A 22,243-nucleotide genomic window follows, 5' to 3' on the forward strand; every position below is an offset into this window, starting at 1 on the left:
GTATAAAAGTAAGAGCCATCTTGAAAAGGTAGTATAGTTCCAAGGTACGGACCCCAAACTAATAGAAAGCAGAAGATTAGGAAAAACAAAAAAGAAACTAAATGAAGGCTAACTGGATAGCCAGATGAATGAATAACAAATGATCATCATAGTATCATCTCGTGAAAGTGAGATGCCAAAACAATAGATGATACATCCTAGCCATGAAAGCAAGAAATTATACGTGCTTCGCTCACAATCTACATTATATCATATTGTACGTAACACAAATATATTGTTAAACACTGACAAAGTTAAATGACTTGTGCAGTCTCATAAATAATAAATCAAAATAATGAGATAACGGAATTTCCTCAAACTGGTCTAAAACCACAGATTAATACAAGGAAAATTTTGAAAAAATATATATGTATAAGATCCATAAAAAATATAAAGAACATTGATAACAAGGAAAGAATCCACCCATGGCTACTTCATACTGCCTTACACATCATCCATAAAAGAATAAATGATCGACTGAGAAAAATCATTCAAATAAAACAATGCAAACCAAATTCCTCATTCATTCTGCTTGGTGCCAGGGCGTCCAAAAGATAAATCCAGAACATTTCACCTTGGTACAATTTATTTGTTAAGTTCCTACCTCTATTGTATATGCTGACAACTTCCAAAATGATAAAACACATTTGTGAAATGTTGTGTATCTTTTCCAAAAAATGCATACTGATTGTGTGCTCAATCAGAGGTTTGCATGCTTTCCTAATGGTCTGACCCACAGATAATTGGCTACATGGACACTTCATAGCGTAAATAACAAAGGAAGTCTGGCATGTGGCAAAATGCTTCAAACAAATTATTTTGCCTTTGTATGGGTGAGAAATAGTGTTCCCTTTCAAATGTTAGTGCAATTGCTGCAATTAAGACCTGGAAATGTGGGCGTTTTGTGTTTGCCTAAGAGCCATTGTGATTCTATGGGATGGTGCTCTGTTTGGACAAATTCTAAAAGCTGTGTGACGGGGCGGCCTACCATAAAGAACAACATTGACTCCTAAAGTAAAGTTTCAAGGGTGTTTAATGAGATAAGTGCTCGGCAGAATGGCTGGTTCTCTCTGGGGTCTAATGGGCTGGCGGGATAATTTGGTGCTAGGGCTGACCCTTTCCTCTCTCGCCATCCCTGGGCTTGGTTCCCACCTTCTTAGCCCAGACGTCCCTATCAGGGTGGTTAGTAAATATCTGTCTTTCTTCTTCTTCTCTATACTTTGGGTGTTTGCCCTAAAACAATGGTTACCTGACTCCCTGGGAAGGGAACTTCTAGCTTTCCCTCTCCTATCATTGATTAGTCTCTGGGAATAGGGAATGGTGCCTTCTTTCGCCAGCGTCACGCACACTCCTTTCTTACACCAGACCCTTTTCTGTACTGATTCCAACAACTATTTTCCTCTCTGTGAGAAACTGGAGAGTGTTATCAAGGGAGGATCACCTGGGTGGAGGGTCTTTGAGGATTGGGAGTGGAATGACCTCAGGCAAGACATGGTCACCCTTTACTAGTGATGAACAACCTAATAACCCTCCCCCGACCCGGACGGGTCATTTTAAGTCAGCTCAAATCAATTCACCATATAGGACATTTGACAGTACTGAGATGAGGAAGAGGCAACTGAGAGTAATGACCACCACATACTTTCACCACTTTGGTACTGGGATGAAAAATATGTCTGCAAGGTGGTGTGAAGGTCAGGCATGTCCTCCTAATCATGGTCAGGCAAGGCTGATTGAGATAACACACCTGCAACCTGTTAGAGGGTTGCAGGTGTATAAAAGGAGGAGGAAAAAGCAACACACAGAACAGCAGTAGAGTGGACGGTGTGATCAGGTGGGAACCTTGCTGGAAAAGAGGCGAGCCATTGGAGGGAACTACTGTGGGAAGGTCCGTGGTACAAAGCATGCCGAGATGCTGGGGACTGCAAGGAGAGTTGGTCTGAGACAGACTGGCATCAGAGCAGGTGCTCCCTGGAGTGCACTGATGGTGGAAAAGGGAGCCGGATGGAAAGGCTGCCCCTTTCCCTTCCAATCAGAGAGCTCATTCCCCATTGTCGAGAAGCTGGCCTATGGGTGTCAAAGGGGCAGAAGAACCCCTGGCAGCAGAAGCTGCAGTTCATGTGTTCTGCATTGCAAGGACAGCTACTGAAGAGGCCATGAGTGTCTATGAAATAAGAAACCTAGTGCGTGAAGTGCAAGTGAATGAACATTTCCATTGTACTGAAATACTTTGTATCTATTAACGGAGTAGTAACGTGCATCAGAAGAGCACGTTTTCAAAGGTCTCCGGTCCTAGACTTTTTCCATTGTTGAACATTAAACCAGAAGAAATACTTTGTATCGCAGTGGTCACGTATCTTAAAGCAGAATGGTTTCAAAAGTCTCCGAACATTGGGAAGTTCTTTTAAACTGAAAGGCATAAATATTCTATAACGGGCTGAATGAAAACAAGATCGCAAGCCACACCAATGCCCAAAGAACACCAAAGTGAATGTGAACTTTATAATTAAACAGAAAACACTGCATGTTGAACTTAGCAGTGAATGAAATTGGGCAATCATTCAAAGGCACTGCATGCTGAATTTCTAAAGCAACTGCACTATCAAGTTATATTAAACCACTGCATGTTGCGAAGTGTAGAGGAGGAGCCAAATACCCCCACTCCACCTGCCCCGCATTCAGTACCTGAGACATATGAACCAAAATATGTGACGTATACTGAACAGGTGAACCAGCAAAGAGCGTGGGCTCTGTGCAGTACCCATAAGGATACCTTTATCTAAGATAATATGGGAGGTGAAGTACCCATTGAGCAAACCATACTTGTATCCAAGACAATATGATGGCCATTTGAACGAGATTCCTGATGATACAAAGAAACTGAATGAGCAGGGTGAATGGGGACGTCATACAAAGTTGATTCGACAACAAGATAGAAAGATAACCTGACCACAGAGGCAGAAGATTTATAAAGAACAAAGAAGTACCAAGGTTAAGTGACATCTTGGGATCAAGATGAAGAGACTTATGCCATAAACTTGATGGAGCTATTTAGTTAGTTTAAACATGTACAGATGCAATGAAACGCAAGCAGCAAAGCAATAATGAAGCTAGCCACATGCTTAAATAGATTAGACCGCGGCAAGCGCCAACATATACCTATATGCCTCATAGATACATATGGATTAAGTAAAGAATTAATGTTTCCACTACGCATAAGGTAGTACTGAACAATGCAAGAAGGCCTCAGTTCAGTGTCGCACTTACAAAAAGCAATTCAATTAAACAGAATAAATTTCAGCTAAGGAGTTGACTGAGCCAAGAGCGCCAAGGTCTTGTCAAACTGGAGTTGTCTGACATTAGATACAATTAATGTGAAAGAACAGAAGCTCCTGTTCAGGAAGGTCAAGCAAAAACAAAAGACATCAGAGGACTATTGAATAAAATCAAATACACAAAAAGGCAAAATTCATGATGTTCAGTCACGTGATGGAAGAAAGTTGGATGAACGAGAAGATTACACCTACACACGGAAGCCGGATAGTACCCATACTCCTTAAAAATACTCAGAGAACAGTACAGACTCAAGGCCAACTTCAAAGTACTAATTGACACTGGACCATCGAGGTGATGGTGGATCACATTTTTAATTAGTGGGAAGCTGGTATCAAGACAAGCTCAACCGTAACTGGTTGTTCAGTCAGCAATATCTCACGACCTTTGCCATTTGGCTGACAGGACGTGAAGCTCCCCGTAGATAGTGGTTAGCATAGGAAAAATCCTTGCAAGGAAAGGTTTGACGGGACCCCTATTTTTTAGGATAGAAACCCCTCCCACATCTACGATAAGCGGATCGGAAAGAGGCTCAAAGTAGCGGTAACGAAGGCAGTGATCCAGAGGGTCCAAAGACGAAAAACATGCGAACGGTGAGTGAATAGACCAAAAAGTATGGCAAAGGGATGAATGCGTAGTACATAACGGAGAGTAACGGAGGGAAGCCCGATAAAATATAATGCAAGAGTGTAATAAATATATGTATATGGGAAACGAGATATTAACTTGGGTGTGGCCAAGTAATATATGAGGAACAATAGTCATGAGTGTAGACTTTAAAAAGTGCTAGTAGAAGCTTTAATTCAGAGCACCTTTATGAGCGACATATAGGAGATGAGATTGGTTAAAGACTTTCTTAAAGGAATTAGCTTAAGTTCCAATCGGAGCAGATCTAGAGGGTAAGACGAGTCTTAAAAGAAGATTGTGAGTAGTACGTACATGTGGCTGGTCAAGTCTGTCTGTTTTGTTTTATGTGGTTGTAAGGTTTGATGACGTAAGAGTTGAAAAAATATATATTTTAAGTGATAGAAAAACATGAAGTTGAGACATGAAAATGTATTGTTTTAAGATTAAACTTTGATGATTGTTTTTTAGCAAGATTAAAGTAAAACATTGCATTGTGACGGGATTGGAGCTTGCGACGGTTGGTGCTCGCTCATAAGTGTATGTCGATTGAGACGTAAAACTGAAAACTGTAACTAAAGCATAAGTGAGTGGTAGCAAAGAGAAAAGTTAAGGTTAAGAAACTGATGAATTTACGCCATTAGTGCATCTTTGCAAACAGCTACCAAAGCATGCGCTTAAACCTAAACAACAGTGCAGAATGGGTTAAAGGGACCGCAGATAAAATGTTCATGCCATGGCCACAGGGGGGGGTCATTATCAAAAGCATTTCTGCAGCATATGACGACATATTTGCAAACTGCGTGCACAGGAAAAAAGTTAGAAAAGCGCCTAGCGAGTCTAGAGCTTTGGAAAATGTATGAACACGAGAAGGAGGAGGAGCATCCTTTAGATTGGATACTCAATATATGCAAAGAGGGGGGTGAAGAGCCTTCTGCTCCACCTGCCCCATCTGAAGTGAAAGACGAGATTAAGAAAGCCGAAGGATTATACCCATTAAGAGAACTTAAAGCAGCGACGGGATATGGTAATCCGTCATATGAGTCACCTATGCAAAGTAGTGACGAGGGCCCAGAGAAAGACACTGAGAAAGATATCACCTCCAAAGTCCTGAGGGACAGAGAGAGAAGTGATAAGGAGAGAAGTGATTGAGCAAGCACATCTCTAGACATAAGGGGAGAAATAAAGAGATAGAAAGGAGATAAGGATGAAACTGATGAGATAGCGCCCGTACAGAACAAATGGGTGGGAGGTCAGATTTGACTTAAACTCGATGGTAAAGGCATCAAAGATGTAATACAAAGGGGAGATCAAGACGATCAAGACGAAAAGACAAAGAAAGCGAGGAACGATTGAAAGATGAAGAAGCGAAAAGAAAAGATAGACAAAGACAAGAACAGTCATATCAAGATGAGCAAGCTAAAAAACAAGAGAGAGCAGAAGAGCAAAGAAAACGTGATAATAAAAGGAGAACAGCTGATGAACAGGAAAGGCTTAGAGAGAAAAGAATAGAAGATGAACAAGAAAGGTTAAGAGAGAAAAGAATACAAAGATGAAGGAATGAGGAGATACGAAGGGTATATGAGCGAAGAGATATGAATAAGAAAGAGGACAACAGCGCAAGAGAGGAAGCGAGAAAGCACAGAGAAGTCGATGACGACATGGAACGTAAAAGAAGACAGAGAGCATACGATCTTGAGTATTTGGAAAGGGAAGTAAGAAATTTCAATCCACGGGTAGCTGGGAAGACATACAGGAGTTCTTTGCCAAGTCAGAGTCATTACCAGGCATGTCTAGAGCAAACCTAGAAGACGAGTTTGACTCACGAAGCATTGGGGAAACGATTGATAAAGTATACCATGAAATGCAAGACCGGAAAGAAACACAAGGTAAAGGAAAAAATGATCTTCTCGAGAGCACTCAGTTGTATGACACGGAGGAAGCCTCCTGTAGTGCGAGACATAAAGAGCTGTCTTTAGACAGACTAACATTAGAGATGATGATGAGAGAGGTTGCATGAGTTGGGCACAAGAAGTATCAGACAAAGAAAGAGAAACCTTCCAGAGGGAAAAGAGAAGTGATATATTTGGTCCAGAGGGATGTTCACCTATGGATAAGGAAGTAAGATGGTCAGATTCAGAAATACCTATGTGTAGGGCACCAGAGCAACTGACACAGTCAGATCGACATAAGGGGCAACCCCGTGGTAAGAGGGGTAGTCCCCGCCTTATGTAAGCAGGCTAAGATCATTGCCAGTTAGACGGCAATGTGGGAATATTACTCCAGCGGTAGATAGACAAATGATGAGAGATGAAAATGAGTTTGGAGCATCACAGTTCCCCTTGTTAGAAAAGGGAGGGGCCAGGCCACTGTATATACTATGGCCCCAGATGGACAGAGAAAATGTAAATTGTAAACTCCTGAATTTAACTTCCGGCGTTGAAAAATGCACACATGAGTTAGAAAAAATGACGGGAGGGAATACGTTAGCTATATGGGATATTAAAGGTCTTCTTATCGGCATAATTGGTGAAAGAGCTGATGACGTATGGACACGGGCAGGTTACCCGGGTGTGACTACAGTCAACACTGCGCACGATGGAGCACCATTTCACAATTGTAGAGCAGCAATTTGGAAAGCGCTTTGAGTGCTATATCCAGACACGTCCGATATGGGAGCTATAGTGGTGAGAAAAATAAAGGAAGGAGAGGAGCCGTTGCTTTACATTCAAAGTTTTAAAATCGCATTAGTGGGGATTGAAGTGGGGATTGAAGCCAAACCAGTTAACCATTGCACATTATTGCTGACTCCTGCAGGAAAAGAATTGCAAAAAGGACAATGCACGAAAAGGTGAAGAAGCTAAATTAGTTCACAAAAAACTATCCAAGTATATTGAAGGGGCAATGATAACTAAGATAGGCGGATCAGATTTGACGCAGTAAGTGCACATGCCACAAGTAAATAACCAAAGATAGTTTGATCAGACCAATAATGGATATGCTCTACGAGGAAGGGGATATCGAGGGAGAGGTTGGCATGGTAATCAAGGGTATTGGCAGAATGATCAGGGAGAGTTCCAAAATATGTAAAATGGTAATCAGAACATGCAGTATGAGCAGATGGGGAGACAGCCGCTTGTATGTTGGACATTTGGAATGACAGGGCACATAGCTCGTATGTGTAGAAGCCAAGGGATGGAACCGGATGGTACCGAATGATCAATTTTCAAGACAGGGAATGCCAAATCCTCCTTCATATTCGCAGCAGGGCGAAAATGGATTGGCTCAGGATCAAACAGTGCAGTAGCAAGCGCTGAAAGTGTAGCAAGGCTTGTAATCACAGCAAGTAACAGCATTGGTTGAAATGGGTTGGAGCGGTTGGGAGTGGTGCTCCTCGACTTTCTTTAATTATGTTTTACTGATCCTAAACTTTTGTTTTAAATAGAAACCGTTCCAGAATGGTTTTATTTAAAAATAAAAGTGCAGGAAGCAGTTGAAACTTGCACTACAGTGTACTGCACTGAACGTTCCCGTAAACATCAGGCACATTTGTCTGGGAGGTTGTATTGTGAGTGGGAGGGCGCATGGCAATGGGGTTTGTGGGGAGCAGGGGCAGGCCAGCAGGGAACATAGTTCCACTACTTCTTTTTGTACACTTCGACCACTGAGCAACAGGTAATCAACCGCAAGGATAATCGCAGCAATCTCCTATGCAACTTCAGCAGAACACGAACACAGAAGCGTCTATGATACATAGAATAGGAGGTGTTACTGTTGATGGAGGAAATCCATTCACGGGTGATGTAGTGAGACTGTACCCGAAATAGGACAGCTCACTGGGAGACCTGATGTGTTCAGTCCTATCTATTACGCTGAATCCCAATGAGGAGCCAAGGGTAGACGTAATTATAAGCGGCAAAGCTTTTTCCTTCTTAGTAGACACAGTGCAATGTGCTTGTGCATACGTGAGGGCACATTTTCAATGTCTGGCGATGCGATGAATACTCAGGGCTTTACAGGAGCAATGAGTCATGTTCCTCTTACAAAAGAATTACCAGTCTCCATAGGAGAATGCAATATGACAGTGCCACTGCTTTATTCGAGGCAAACACCTGTCAACATATTAGGACAAGATTAAATGACGAATATAAATATGAGCATTTTGTTTACAGACGATGGCATAGTATGTTCAACACCAAACAAACGTGTGCAAAATGATCAGGGAATACGCAGGGCGAATAGCGCCCAGAGCAATACAGTTGGAACCCAAAGTGTTCGATTATGGGATACGTGTTTTGTTAACATGGCTGCCAGGTCTAGTAGGTAGAACCATGAGAATACCAGATGAGTTTCTATTTAGACCTCAGATACCCATGGACGAAGAGGAGGGCCAAATGTTCACCTTAGACATAGAAACAGCTATAGTCCAAGTAAATATGGCTTTGCTTGATCCAACTGATGATAAAGGTAGACGATGGAGCACAATAATTGCCATCGAGGAAGGTTGCAGAGTGACTGATGTCACTGATGAGGACTTGTTTGGAGATGACATATCTGACGATGTTGTGATATTTGAAATGTGTATTACTTATGGGTCAAGGTGATTAAGAGAGAAGTCCCGCAGAGAATGATGCTAGCAAAGAAGCGTCCTGAATATTATGATGAAGATATGGCGAAAGTGCCAATTTCATTATGGACTACTGGCCCCAATGATGTAGGCTTACTGAAAGGAGTTGGGTAAGTGAAGATTAAATTGAAACCAGGAGCAATTTTACCTCAAGGACAATATCCCATGTGTAGAGAGGCAGATGAAGGCATTTTTAAGATGATTTCCGCCATGATTGACCAAGTTACCTTAGTAACGTCAGAGTCACCATGCAATACATCAATTTAACCAGTGAAAAAAGGAATGGGGGGTCTTGGAGGCTAGTGCAAAATCTAACCCAATAAACAAAATTGTAGAGGCCGAGTTTCCTCTGGTCCCTAACCCGTTCACAGTTTTATGTAATATACCTGTTGATGCACAATATTTCACGGTGATTGACTTGAAAATGCATTTTTCTTCTCAATCCCATTGCACAAAGACTCACAAGAATTTACATTGTTTACCTTTAGACAAGTGCGATTAAAAAACACAAGGCTGTCCCAGGGGTACTGTGAGTCCCCATCAATTTTTAAGAGAGTCCTCCAGATGGACTTTAGCAATTTGGCTTTAGGGAGCGTTGTGCTGCAATACGTAGATGATATTTTAGTTTGCAGCACCACAGAGGAAGAGTGCAGACACGATTCTGTTCAGCTGATGATTATACTTGCTGACAAAGGTTACAAAGTTGACAAGGAAAAGTTACAATATTGTCAACAGGAAGTGCTGTATATAGGCAAATTGATTTCACATGAGGGACAGAAGGTCACCCGTGAAAGAGCTGAGGCCATTTTAAAAACAGCTAAACCACACACGATAAAACATATGCAGAGTTTTCTAAAACTATGTAATTATGTCAGGGCATGGGTCTTTGAATACAGCTCATATATGAGGCCACTCTTACAGGCCTTGAAGAAAGCACAGTTTAGCCATCCTCTTTATGGCTGCATTTGAAGAACAGTGGGTACTTTTGGCTGACAACCAATTCAGATTACAGATCAGGAAGTGGTACCGCTACATTGATGATGTGGTATTCATTTGGCAAGGGAATTTTGATTCGCTCAATGCCTTTTTTATTTATCTCAACAACCAACACCCTACCATCAAATTTACAATGGAGCATAACAACAGATCTTGAACCGAAGGCCCAATTGAGACATCTTCAATGCACATTGCACAAGACAAACACTGACAGGAACGCCATGCTTCACTTTAAAAGTTTCCACCCCAGGTCCCTGAAAGAAAACCTGCCTTATAGTCAATTTTTGAGGTTGAGGCGCAACTGCACTGAGATATCGGACTATTACCATCATGCCAACAGTTTGGCTAACGACCTGAGGGATAGAGGCTACCCCAAGAAGCTGGTCTCTCATGCCCTGAAAAGAGCCAGGTTTACGCCACGGGAGAACCTCTTGGAACCTAAAGTGAGAAGTATGACACAAGAGAGGATGACATGTGTTACTACATAAAGTACACACTCATTTGCTATTAAAAAAGCCTAACTGAAATACTGGCCATTGATTAGCACCTGTTTGCCTCATTCAGGAAAACCACTCTTTGCATTTAAAAGATCAAGAAATCTTAAAGATCAATTGGTTCATTCCTCCACACTAGTTAAACCCAATGTAAGCCAGAGAGTGTTACGCCCACTGGTGGACCACTTCCCTTGTGGTAATTGTCGTGCATGTCAGTTCACCAGAAAGACTACCAGCTTTTCCCATTGACATTCGAACTTGGGAAATTCGATTTTTGATCGAATTGCAAAACCAGTAACATGGCATATTGCATTCAGTGTCCGTGTGGCCTGCGCTATGTCGGTCAGACAAGCAGGCAGGTACACATAAGGATTAATGAACATCGGTCCAGGATACAATGTAAAAATCACCTGGCCCCTCTGGTCTCACATTTTGTGGCGTTTTCGCACTCCCCAGATGACATAAAATGGTGGGCGCTAGATGTGGTCAAAAATAGCCTGAATATGCAACAGGCATTGCTGAATAGGGAAATCAGATGGATTTTTCGCCTTCCAACATTGGACAGTACAAAAGGGCTCAATAAGGAGAACCCTACATTTTTGGTACCTCCATGACTACATTAAATAGTTGTTCGTCTACATCTTTCCTTTTTCCGAAGTTTGACATGATTAAGAGGTGGTTGTAATTACAGTATCTTTATCATTCTGCACCACCTCCTGTGTTCCCCCTCCTACATGGGTCTGGCCGATTCAGTGTTAAAAAAGTGCAATACACCTTTTGACCACTGAGGCGCTTTGTTGCTATTTTCGCAATAGGATCAAAAAGGCCACACAGCGGCATCTTGATCTCTGTTGTTGTTGGTGAGGAGACATTCTATACGGCGCGTTTACAGAACGGAGGTGTTCGCTCGTACGAATGGGTGAGTGCCTGCCACTGTTCTGCTAGATTTGGGGGCTATTAGCTCCGTGGGAATACACTTGGTGATCTAGTGTTTATTTTCCCAGCGGATTACGGTGACCGCATTACAGCGGTGCAGGAACACAGATCCTTAACACAAGCATCCGTTCGAAAAAGCTGAAGAATTTGCTTTTGGCTACAGCTAGTCCCTAGCCATTATATTTCCCTGCAAGCAACGAACAGTTTCAGGTAAAGGAGGTTTTCTATTAGATTTCAGGCAATACTCGACTGTGGGATAAGCTTATGTTGAGCTGTGGGGACTGATATATTTTAGAATACATTTTGTTTTGTTGGCCCCTAGGACACGGGGATTCCTCCCCATGTACTGCAACTAAGGGACTACGGCTTCCTGCCTGACATATTTGAACATTTGGGCCATGCATATATGATCAAGCCCTGTGGGCTCCATCTATGGGCCCAGACAGCAACTGACGTCGTGAGTTAATGACCATGTGCAATCCATATTCGTGCCCCACTCTCTAACTTCAGGACTACAAGTCTCTAGCATGAGCCATCTGATTTATATAATGTTTTTGACTATGGGTATTGCCCGGTGGTATATATAGTCTTTGCCGCATTCTCTGTATTCTTCACATCCATTTGTTTTGAACTGCCCTGGTCCTTTGGTTTCTGTGTATTCACTATTCAAATCTGCACTGCATAGCTTCATCCCATACTGAGGTGATGTAGATGGTTCACTAGCACCACAACATGGGTGAATGCAATAGGTGTAATGCATGGGAGCTGGTTCACAATAGTTAGGTGCCCTAATTTTTAAATTCTTTATTGTTTTGGAATATACACAGTCAGTGTATTTTTAATCTTGTATTTCCTCCGGGGTCACCATCATTTTTTTCATCTAACTCTGGTCCTGAGGAAGGCGTTACATATACCAACCAACGCTGAAACGTAGGATACACCTACTTGCGAAGTACCGCTTCCAGTGGGTGCGAGTTGGCTGTGTCTAAATCCATGCAGCCACTACACGTAGACCCCGAGTAGATCTATTGTATACCAAGTTTAATTTTGAATGTTTTTTCTTTCTCTTTTTGTATTTGAATTATTCACAATATCTGTCAACATATGTAACCATTGGGTTAGATTGTTTGGATATGCAGATACGCACCTGTTATGAATAAGTTAATAGCAGGTTAACTGAATTAAGAGGACTGATGCATGTCAATATATTTCATGTGAATATTCCAAAATATCTTTAAATGTTTTGTGTTTGTGTTGTTTATTATGTTTTCAACATGTTGAGTCTAGGCTGAATTATGAGCTTGGGAAGACTGTTTCTTTATTTGAATTAACTTTTTGTATCTTTTTGAACAAGTTTCATAATAAATTGTGACACAGATTTAGTTTATAGTATTAAATTGTATGTGCTTTTTTATATGTTACTTTATACAGTATTTCGTCTTGTCGCTATAGGTGACCGACAAAGATTGATGTTCTAAGTAATCAAATTTACAACTGGCATCACATACCTACATCACATACCTATTTAGGGAAGTGGTTGGAGGGTTTCACCCCCATAGAGAGACAGGTTACAGTCGATTGGTTGGACTAGTATATCTTGAACTTTATTCCTGTGGGGACACACTTTCGTATTTTCTTGAAGAAAGCACAGGCAACGAAAGAAAAAATTGTTTGGACAGAGACAATGGAAGAAGGGTTTGATGAACTGAAAAAAGCAATCTGCACAGCCCCAGTTCTAGGGATCCCCAATTATGCAGAAGAATTATTTTTATTCTTGCATACAGATGGTACTTTTATGACAGCAGTACTTACACAGAGAACCACGCTGGGGTACAAGCCCCTTGCATATTACAGTGGAGTTTTGGACCCAGTAACGAGAGGTCACTTTCCGTGCAAACAAAGTTTGGCAGACGCCGCATTCGCCATAGAAAAGACTACAAGCATAGTGATGGGATGTTCCATGACGTTATTTGTTGAACACGCATTATTTGCAATTTTAGAAAAACCGAAAGGCACGTTGACTACTCAAGGGGCTTCTGCCTATGAGGTAATCATATCAACTCCAGCGATTAAAATAGTTTGATGCAAAATAGTGAATCCAGCTATGTTTATAGCTGAGCCAATTACTGAAGGACAGCCTATACACGATTGTGCAAACTATGAAGAATTCTGTGATGAGCTCCCTAGAGTAAAGGAGAATACACTTGCAGGGGGAGAGATTGTATCATTGACGGGTCTTCAAGGATCAATCAAAATGATGGGCAAAGTTATACAGGCGCTGCGGTAGTGAAACATCTGGCAAATTGAGATTTTCGAGTGCTTGTGAGTATTCGATTGCCATCTCATTATTCAGCACAAGCTGCAGTTATTGGCGTTGATACTCGCAATTGAGAATCACACAGACCAGGAAGCAACAGTGTACAGTGACTCCACCTATGTGACGTCGACAGTACATGCAGGATTAGCGCATGGAAAAGGAGGGGCTACCTTCGAGCAGACTGCACGCTAGTGCAGCACGCAGCCTTATTGGATAGGCTCATTAAGGCACTACAACTCCCAGTGGGCATAGCAGTCATTAAATGCGCAGCTCAAACGAAAGGGACAGATTTTATCTCACGCAGAAATCAAGCAGCAGATGCTGAAGCCAAGCACATAGCAAATACAGATACGGGGATGATGAATATCGAAACCATTAATGTGAATGAAAGAATGACTGTGATGATGAGTGTGGATGAGGGATATCATCATATGTCTAAAACACAGGTAGTGGAGCTTCAAGGAGAGGCCCCGCAAGATGAAAATAACTTGTGGAAGCAAAGAGGGTGTTCTTTAAACCCCTCTAAAGCATTGTGGCGACAAGACAGCACTGGTAAACCAGTGATACCTATAGCCTTATCAAGGGTAGCGCTAGAACAATTACACTACCAAGCGCATACAACTAGGGAGAATCTTGCTGTAACTATTGCTGAGGATTGGTTCATACCGAACCTAATGGAGCATGATGCATTTGGTATGATAAATTGTATTGTTTGCCAACAATTCACCGCTTGGAATACACTGCGCATAGTGAGGGGAGTCATCCCAAGACCTAATGGCCCTTTTCAGCACTTGCATATCGACTATGTCGACATGATACAGGTTTGCAATGGATAGAGATACCTATTAGTTGTAGTATGTCCTTTCTCTAGATGGATAGAGGCAGGTCCATGCATGCTCCCATACTCTACCCGTGCAGCTAAGTTCTTGGCGTGCAAAGTGTTTCCCAGATGGGGAGTGTGCGAAGTAATGAGATCAGATAATGGACCTCACTTTGCTAATACAGTTTTCAAACAGATCATCTCTCTATTGGGTATAAAACATAAGTTTTCTTCGGCTTAACTTCCGCAAGGAAACGGATCTGTGAAAAACTCAGCGGCATGTTAAAAGAAAGAATAGCTAAAGCTAAATTGAAGCTTACTTTGAAAACGGTGGTTGCAATGCCTACCACTGGCATTGTATGCATTGAGAAACCAACCAGGTTCTGACCACCATCATACGCCGCACGAAATTGGGACAGGAAGGCGAATGAGAATACCTTTAATACCTAATAGTAAAAGAAGAGAAGGGTCAGCCTTGGAGGCAGTGATCACGCTCTAAGTGGAGGATATTTGGTAGGATGTTAAACGTACAAATTAGAGATGATGCAACTGAGGGATGCCACAGAGGCTGACCTGGGCTAGGAAAAACTAGAAGAAAAGAAAAAGCCCTCATGCCGCGCTTCTCAAGTAAAAATATATGTTGGCAGAAATAGTAAGTTTGCAAAAAGTGATTTATTGGTTGATTTCAAGTCTCAAGGTGTAAGCACATATGTGACAGAAAAGCCTTAATTGGAAAAAAAGAGATTAGACATTCAAGCACAAATGGAAAAAGATTGATCTTATTCAGATTGAAGTCTTATTGGGAATAAGTTTTTATCCTTGCAGGAATATATTGACCTTAGTTGGATTGCACTAGGCCAATGATGAGTTCCTAATTGATTTCTTTTTACTTATACTCCGAAGAGAGTTCAGTCAGTTACAAGATTTCAATGTCCTTAGTTATTTGCACTAGGTATTGATATTGTAGTTCCAGTTGCAGTGAAAGAAGTGCAAACTGGTTGAAGCTTGGGGTAACCTTTGTTGCTTTCATTAGGTTAGAGTGAAAATTGTAGATTTGCTGAGACTTGAAGTATGCTTAGTTGCTGTCACTAAGTAAAAATTGCAAGAATTAATTCATAGATATGGCCTTGGCCTGAATGGTTGATTGTTCCTGATATTTGGTGTAGGTACAATTACCATTTGGGTTGAAATGTTCCTTTGGGAGAAGGGTCCTGTGATGTACTCAATTTGGTTGGTATAGGGCAGAAATGTACAGTATAATTCCTCAAAACGTATTGTGGCCTTGGAGGAAGAAGGGAGAAGGGTAAAGGTCAGTTTGCCTTTATGGTTTGCCATAAAGGCAAACTGACACAACGGAACAACCTTTCAATCTCTCAAATTCGAGAATTTAAGGATCTCAAAAACAATCCAGACATCACTGTAAAATCAGCAGATAAAGGGGCAAACATAGTGCTACTAAAAACAGACGACTATATACAAATGGCCCTAACACATCTCAAAGACCACAACTGCTATGAAATAATTCAAGAGAATCCTTTTGCCAAAATAGGGTAAAAATGGAAAATCATGAGCAGCCACTGGAAAGACCTTGAACTACTAACAGAAGAAGAATACAAATATATGATCACAACTCATCCTATAACACCAACGATCTATTTTCTACCAAAAATTCACAAGAAATTTACTAAATTACCACCAGGCAGGCCTATCATCAATGGCATCGGATCCATCACTGAACATATTTCAGAGTACATAGACCACCAACTGCAACCCCTGGCGAATTCACTGGCATCTTATATCAGAGATACAACTCATATTATTCAACTCACAGACAATATACCTTGGAATCAAGACTACTGGTTGATAACTATGGACGTCACTTCATTACATACAAGTATCCTGCATGATAAAGGACTGAGAACCACTGAGTATTTCCTAAAAACCCGCTCCATCTCCTTCAATGATCACAATAACATGATTTTGGAAATGCTACAATTCACATTAGACAATAACATCTTTGTCTTCAACAAAACCCTGTACCGTCAGTCTCAAGGAACCGCCATGGGCGCGAAGTATGCCCAACATATGCCAATCTCTACATGGGACACTTTGAAATAGAATTCGCATGGCAACACCCATCATTTACTCACCTCAACAATATCATCTTCTGGGCCAGATACATTGATGACATCTTCATAATTTGGAACGGAACAATACCAGCTTTTCAGGACTATTTCAACTATCTCAATCACAATACCTACAACCTCAAATTAACTACAGAATACAGTCAAACTACCATCAACTTTCTGTACATCATCTTTTATATAGATAATGACACCATCTGTACAACACTCTATACCAAACCCATAGCCGTCAACAGTGTTATACACGCAACCAGTAGCCACCCCAAACACATCATCAGAAACATATCATTTGGTGAAATTTTGAGGGTAAAAAGGAACTGCACAAAAGAGGATAACTTTACCAACAAAGCTAAAACAACAGTAGAGAAATTCATCATGAGAGGATACCCAACCAAATCTCTATCCAGAACAAGGCAATCATTGTTACAAGTCAAATCTAAAACTAACCCCACTACTGACAACTTCAACAGGAAAATCAGCTTTATTACAACTTTCAGTGCTAATAATTCAATCATTCGGAAAATCCTCACCAAATATTGGAACATTCTCAAATCAGATCCTGACCTCACGACCATATTGAAAGTCAAACCAACTATCACATTCAAGAAAGCCAAAAACCTCAAGGATGAACTAAGTCCTTCACACTTTGAAATCAACACTATTGCTAGAAACCCTAATCCATCGACCATGTGGCTACAGAAATCATCACAAGGCAGCTACAAATGCGGCCAATGCTCAATGTGCAAGTACTCAGACAACGCAAGAACTACTGTCACTAAACCTAATGGCACTGTCTATACCATCAAACAATTCATCAACTACAACAGCAAATTTGTCATATATATCATTAAGTGCCTGTGCAACAAACAATACATTGGAAGCACGATCAGAAAACTCAAAATCAAAATCAGCGAACACATTCAAGCAATCATCAATCAGGATCTAAGATCTCCACTAGCCACCAATTTTCTACAAACACACCAACCAATCGAAATCAGCCAAATCAAACTCTTTGGAATCGTCAAAATGACACCAGCCCTCGTGGAGGCAACATGGAACAAAAACTAAGACAGCAAGAAGCCTGCTGGATTTGTTTGATGGATACCTGTAATACTGGTTTAAACAGTGACCAGGAACTATGTCACTTTTTGTAAAAAAAAACATGAAGCTAAAAAACATGATTAGACACATTTAACATCATCAGGAGTCTGTCATGTCACCTATCCCATTTCACTGTGTTCCTTACTACCCTCTCCGTCTCACTTATGCTCCCTTTCAAACATATGATCTTAGACCATGCTCCACACATATTGTAAAGTTAAGATGTTCCGAGTCACTTCCGAAGTTAATTTGACCATATCCCTCATGGACCTTTACGTAACAGTCCAAGCACATTCATATTGAGCAATTTTTGTGACACCAAATATTTATCACACTACATTTATGCTACCATGCTTTCCATTCATCTTCTACCCTCCATCTCTGGATCCCATGTCTATACACAGAATAATTGTCACCACCTCTCTTAAGGTATATATATAGCCATTACAGTCACCATCAGATTGTACACTTTGTGTGCCTCATATTTCACTGATTTTTTTCTTTAGATCAACTCACCTAATAACTACAACAACTTGTAGATGTGTTTTTATATCAGCCCAAGCAATTTATATTTAAATAAATATAAGTTAAATATCTCCATTGTTGGTAACGCGGCGATGCGTGTGCGCGGTGACGTCATCGCGTAACGTGCGTACGCGTGACGTAATCACGCATGTGCGTGCGTGCGCGTGACTTCGTCGCGCATGCGTTTTGCCGCAAATTCAACACTAGAACTACTCTGCACCCTGTCAGTACGACCACAGAATCTGAACAGGAAGGACATCCATCTAGACCAAGCGGTAAGAATTTTCTTCAATTGACTCATGTCCAAACTTCTTGTGCTATTAGCAACATACTGTCTCCTTATTTGCTTATTTTAACCTAACCTAGTCTTTCACCTCCTAACAGAATATTTACTCACTATGAGTAAAAGCAATTTACCAACTAACCTCCCTATTTACACTCTCAATTCAAGTATAACCCATATATCCTTATCTCAGCCTTACCTTACAGAAAATTGGCATTCACCCTTTATGTACTAAACGAATATATATACCCAGTCCCGCACTTTGGACTGCTAGTACTTTGACACGCCATCTTTTCTTAAACAAGTATCTTCAAATATTTATGTTTTCTAATTATTACAGACCACTTCTTGAGCTAAGACCAAGACAGACCTCCTTTGAACATACAGAACTCACCAAATTGACAACATATACTTCACAAATATGTAAGTATCACCAATGTTACACATTTGTCATCACATTGAGCTACATTGTCCGAATGAAGTACCATATTTAATGCTCCCTCTCATTTGACATTTACCCTTCTCCCTTCTTCCTCCAAGGCCACAATAGCACCGATTTATCCATCAATCCTCCTGAAGAACTGTCATAATCACACGGCGGGGAAACACGTGTTGAGGAATTATACTGTACAGTTCTGCCCTATACCAACCAAATTGAGTACATCACAGGACCCTTCTCCCAAAGGAACATGTCAACCCAAATGGTAATTGTACCTACACCAAATATCAGGAACAATCAAGCATTCAGGCCATGGCAATATCTACGAATTCATTCTTACAATTTTGACTTAGTGACAGCAACTAAGCTTATTTCAAGTCTCAGCAAATGTGCAATTTTCACTCTAACCTAATGAAAGCAACAAAGGTTACCCCAAGCTTCAACCAATTTGCAATTCTTTCACTGCAACTGGAACTACAATATCAATACCTAGTGCAAATGACTAAGGACATTGAAATCTTGTAACTGACTGGACTCTCATCGGAGTATAAGTAAAAAGAAATCAATTAGGAACTCATGATTGGCCTAGTGCAATCCAACTAAGGTCAATATATTCCTGCACGGATAAATACTTAATCCCAATAAGTCTTCAATCTGAATAAGATCAATCTTTTTCCATTTGTGCTTGAATGTCTAATCTCTTTTTTTACAATGTTCTGTCACATATGTGCTCACACCTTGAGACTTCAAATCAACCAATAAATCACTTTTTTCAAACTTACTATTTGTGCCAACATATATTTTTACTTGAGAAGCGTGACAGGGGGGCTTTTTCTTTTCTTCTACCTTTAATACCTCCATCTCGAGTTAGAAGTGATGCTCAGCCAACATCAGAAATTTTAGGACTTGAATTGCAAAACTATTTGAACTGTTTAACTTCTCGTTTTTCTGTGATTTCAGGACAGTTGCAGAGACGAGGGTGTAGGGCAGTACAGAACACAGAAGGAGATGCTTCAACAACCCAAACTCCTGAATTTCTACGTCCAAGAATCTACCCAGGAGATACGTTTCTAATTCATAACCATGTGTGGGTTTTTTTGTCTAATTGAAGAATACCTACATCTTGTTGGAAGACACACAGATGTGGTCACTTTCCTAAGAGATCCAAGAAATACTGCGAACTTGAATGTGATCCTGGAAGGAATGATCATCCAGGTAGCAGTCTATTCTGAATCACAGAGCTGTGTAGAAGCTTTCCTCCGAGGGACAGATCGAGAAATTGAATGAAGGACAAAACTTGTTGTTAATGCTGACAGGGAAGCAACATGTCATCTGGACTAAAGAAGATTTAAGGCGTTGATTGGGATGTAATAAATGAAGCAGATTTCATAGAGGCTCATGGAGGACATTTTTCTTCACGATAAAGGAACATTTGCATCCTGATTGGTGAAAAAACTGATTCCAGAAAGAAAGATAAAGTCATTCCCTAAACTTTCAGAAAATAGACAATTGAACAAGGACGAATGCTGAATGAAGATAACAGCTTCCAGAAACAATCTAAAAATGCAGTGCCATTAAAACTAGTTTGTTTGTTTGTTTATTTATTTATTATGCGTGCCAGACCCTGAGGTAGCAGGGCGCAAGTGACACGAGGGCTTACAGCTTGGTTACAGAAGTTACAGGATTACAGAAGTTACAAGAGTTACAAGTTTACAGAAACATGGTGGACAGTATTCTTGGAACCCCAAGATGGGGGTGAGGCAATAGGGTACAAGTACAGGCGGTATAATGACAACAAGTCAGCAGGCTGACGTAGCAAGAGAGCAAATCTGTAACAGGTACAATACATGCGATAGGAGCGTAGGGAGAATGCGGGTTACATAGCATTTTCGGTTAGCCATTTTATTGTGTTCTTTCTGAATTTGTTGAACGTTAGGTCAGATCTAAGTGCATGAGGTAGGGAGTTCCACAATTGAGCTGCCCTAACTGGGAAGCTGGATCCTCCAATAGTGGACAGTTTAAATCTGGGCACTAGGAGGCAGTTAGGGCTGGTTATTCTAGTTGGTCTAGTAGAATGTTTCTAGTAAATCGTTCTGTTAAGAGCTAGGGGCTTTATTGTTTAAGCATTTGTGGATGAGGGAGGCAGATTTGAGGTTGAATTAGTTGTTTTTCCTTCCTTAGCATCAAATGTTCGAGATGGGAAACCAAAGCAGCAATATTGTGTTGCCCCATGAGGACAGACGTACACATTGTCCCAGAAGCAGATGCTGCCGACTTACTTATCACTGCATCATCTGCACATGTATTATATTCATACTCATATTACTTTCACTGACAGTGAGAAGTGCTTTTTATATAGGAGCACGTGATGCTAAGACTCCTGTATATGTTTCTGAGCAGAAGGAAATAGTGAGCGGGGCAACTACAAGGCAGCCTAGACCCTACATAGTTATTCCTGTCCCAAGAAAAAATGGGAAGATACCTGAGCTTTAAATGGATGTTATCAGTAATTAATCACACACAGCACTTGTTTCAAACACTGCTTTTAAACGCCAGAGACAGAGTCGGCGGATTAGGCAAAGTAAGGGGTTGACAAAGGTTGGGCCTATACAGATAATGCATATAGACACACCTGTTCCAGCAACGAAAGGCCCAAGCCCAAGTCCCACAGAAAGATCACGGGCAGAGATAATAGCAGAATCTATATGGCCTTTTTTAGCTATTGCCAGAAAAAGACAGATGGATAAAAAAAGACTTGGTGAACTTTCTTCTATGCAAGGAACCCGGATGGATGATCCTGCAAATCGACCAGCCAGAAGAAGCTATGCTGATGCATTTAGAAATGTAGCGATAGACAAGCACATGGAGACTTTGTGAACCAAAAGAAGCACTCAAGAAAATAATTATGAACTGAATGATTATCTGGACAGCACAGCACACTTGGGAAATAACATATGGTACCAACACATGAAAGAAGTTGGAAGAAGGACGTCAGATGAAGAATGCTTTGCATGTGCACTCCTGCCATACAGCATGGTAAAGTCAAAGATCTTCATAGCTATCGAAATAGATGTCATGACTGCACACCGCATTGTGCAACTGGCTTTCTGTAGTGCCAGAGGCCAATTCATGGGTCAAACATCCTCTCTCAAATGGGCAAATGAAGTAACAGATCCAAATGAAGATGACTATGTTCAAGATATAAAGACAAGAAACAATGCTAAGACAAAGAATATTGTAATCAGATACGAGAAACCTGGAGTAAAAGGAACTGGAGGAAGAAGAGAACTAAATAAAAAACGTAATGTTCGAGGACACTCTACAGAAGAGATCCGTAGATGGAAAAACAGAGGCCAGATGCAGCTTTTGGGAACTGTCCTATCACCAGATGGATGGGAAGAAGGAGTAGTAATATGCAGAGACTGGGTGATAATAGGTTATCACTAGCCAATAATTGAGAATGCACAAATGTTGTGTAAACCATTATGGCCAAAACTTGCTAAACTACTAACATGGGTCAAAGATAGAGGAGGACCCCTGCAGATAGTACCACTAAATAGTTCTA

At 40.9% G+C, this 22,243-nt stretch overlaps 1 protein-coding gene across 2 annotated transcripts in view; it reads right to left on the bottom strand.

The window, feature by feature from the left end:
* Nucleotides 1–22,243, bottom strand: part of GMDS (GDP-mannose 4,6-dehydratase) — a 3,238,640-nt gene that overhangs the window by 1,786,298 nt on the left and 1,430,099 nt on the right. The gene's annotated exons all lie outside the window — the stretch shown is intronic.

The sequence above is a fragment of the Ambystoma mexicanum genome, chromosome 5p (assembly GCF_040938575.1).
Source record: "Ambystoma mexicanum isolate Mex_15411 chromosome 5p, UKY_AmexF1_1, whole genome shotgun sequence".
Taxonomy (NCBI): Eukaryota; Metazoa; Chordata; class Amphibia; order Caudata; family Ambystomatidae; genus Ambystoma; species Ambystoma mexicanum.